General features: G+C 38.0%; 1 non-coding gene across 1 annotated transcript; it reads right to left on the minus strand.

Annotated features, from left to right (window-relative positions):
• Positions 1-345: 345 nt before the first annotated feature.
• LOC132354600 (U6 spliceosomal RNA) lies at positions 346-449 on the minus strand. The gene has a single exon (XR_009499343.1). It is a non-coding gene; the product is annotated as a U6 spliceosomal RNA (small nuclear RNA).
• Positions 450-2,649: the final 2,200 nt, after the last annotated feature.

A 2,649-nucleotide genomic window follows, 5' to 3' on the forward strand; every position in this document is an offset into this window, starting at 1 on the left:
TGTACAAAAATGAGCTAAGAGACATAACATCATATGGACTTACCAAATTCTGTATCACACATATAGCAGCAGTTTGAAAAAGACCTGGAATGGGTAATTAAAATATATGTTGATAAACACTGGTGATGCCAAGGGCATGAAGAACTGACTGACATGACTGGGTCAATCTAACATAGAAAAACCATTGGGGGGTGGTTCCTATGTGAATGTAGGGGTAAAGATAACAGTGATGATGCAATCACACAACTCCAACAGAAAGTTTTTCTTTTCTTTTCTTTTCTTTTCTCTTCTCTTCTCTTCTCTTCTCTTCTCTTCTCTTCTCTTCTCTTCTCTTCTTTTCTTTTCTTTAATATGGAATGCTTCACGAATTTTCCTGTCATCCTTGCACAGGGGCCATGCTAATCTCTGTATCATTCCAATTTTTGTATATGTGCTGCTGAAGTGAGCATCCAACAGAAAATTTATTTTATCTTGCCAGATTCACCTGTATTGTGTTCAAGACTACACTACCATATCCCAGCAAAGGGAAGGATTGATACTCAGAAAACTAGTTCAATTTCTCTGAATTTGACTGGCATCTTGGTAAAAAACACAATGGACTTGATAGTGACACCCCTCATGTGTCCTTAACTAGGACTGACTGTAAGTGCTGCAGTGTCACCTGTTGGTGACACGTAGGATAGTCCCATCACTACTTGTCTTTCCTTCTTGCTGGGAGTAGACTGAAGGGGAAGCCTTGGCAGAGTGATTCCAGCTATCTGCCCTTAAGGTAAACAGTATAGAGACACACCCAGGGAATGAAATATGGTAATAAGTAAGTAACAAATGAAGGCAAAGGGGGAATTGTGGCAGATGGAAAGAAAGCACATAAAATCTATAGTGTTGCATCACTTTTTTCCTGAGTGTCTCAGAGTGAGAGAAAAACACTTTTAACTGTTTCTCTCAGATATGATACCAATTTGTTGCTAATTCAGAGAGAAGAACCTGGATTTTTCCCCCTCTGGGAAAGAGAATGACACTGAAACCAAACTACAAGACTAAATTAAGAACTCTGATTTAGTTATTTACTGAAAAGACATCAACTACCCTTGATGATCCACCTCAATAGTAGTTAGTTGCAATTCTAATTTGAGTCACATTTTGTTAATTATATTCATCATATTGGTTTTATCATGTGTTGGAGAAGGAGCCTACCTTAGAACTGAGCAGGATATGTTGTGACTCTAAGCTCGGTGTGGGTCTGAAGGGAGATATGCCACCACTGAACTTCCAGTAGGTCAGAGTCTCCTTTTCTCTTTTGACTAAATCAGATATGAATGTGGAAGGAACATTAAATAAGTAAGGTAGTCAGGAAATTAGAATGGTGTCCAAAAGAGTGAATTATGCCTGACTTGATGAGCAAGTATCACTGATGGAATTTGTCTCTGAAACTTTGAAGAGGATGATTATGAAGAGCCTATTCCTATTAAATTGAACTGCAGCTAGGAGTCAACAGGTTCAGCTGATGATCTCCTGGAATAACAATATTTTAGGTGCCTATTATATATTTGAATAACACTCATAGCACAAGCAGTTAATGGCAACTATACTTGTAGTGGATTAACTAAAACTGGTGCCAACATACCAAGAGAGATTTGGGAGCCTTGGGAATTAGACTTGGTGTGTTGAATCGAGTGCAGATGGCTTTTCTGGAAGCTCACCATCATACTGAGAGGAATTTTAACTCAGATAGGGACACTGGAGTCCTCTCTCAGGAAACTTGTCTTGCTAGGTAGGCCATCTAAAAGATGATGAAGCTATCTGAAATTGAAAGAGAAGAAAAGGGGTTGAGGGAGAGGGAAAGCAGTAGCTAGGTGGAATAGAGGCTTAGGCTATGGAAACACTAGGGTCAACCTAATATGGCAAGCCATCACTGGGAATGCAGTCTTTTATTGCTGCTTCCTCATAATCAGAGTACCCACCTTTAAAACAAGGTCATGTTCCTCACAGTAAAACTGGTTGAGATTGGACAGGATCAGGATCAACCACCTCCTCTTAATGGGAAGCAGATGCTACCTAGAAGCTTCTATCAGTAAAAACTTATTTTTATTTATGGTATTTTTTTTGATGGCTGGCATATATCTATATGTATTTTTATCCAGACCAGAGGCAACCAAAATTTACAGAGCAGTGGCCTCTGGTGACTTCTCCAGCTACGGGAAAATATATGTCATACAGAAAACGTCATTTTTACTGGAAAGGGTGGTAAAATGTCACAGTAGTATTATTAATGTGTGGTGTACTAAGCACCATTTAAAACCCTACCATAACTATTTAGAGTAATAAAGGATATGCAGGGTCATTTATAGATGTAAATGAAAATAAAACTTACAAAGACAATGAACCTCCAGGATGAAATGATTCCCCCCACCCTAACTTGGTGTATTACCCATGGAAACTAATTACCCATGGAAACTAATTTTTCATTTTGAGAAGGTTATACATTCAATATCTATCAATACATATAAAAATATAGTAATATTGTATTACAAGTACTAGTGTATAAAAGAATAAAATAGTCCACCTGGTTCATCTATGTTGTTGCATGTGTCAATAGTTCCTTCTTTTTACTGCTGAGTAGTATTCCATTGTGTGGATATACCACATCTC

Source organism: Balaenoptera ricei, chromosome 1 (genome assembly GCF_028023285.1).
Source record: "Balaenoptera ricei isolate mBalRic1 chromosome 1, mBalRic1.hap2, whole genome shotgun sequence".
Lineage (NCBI taxonomy): Eukaryota > Metazoa > Chordata > Mammalia > Artiodactyla > Balaenopteridae > Balaenoptera > Balaenoptera ricei.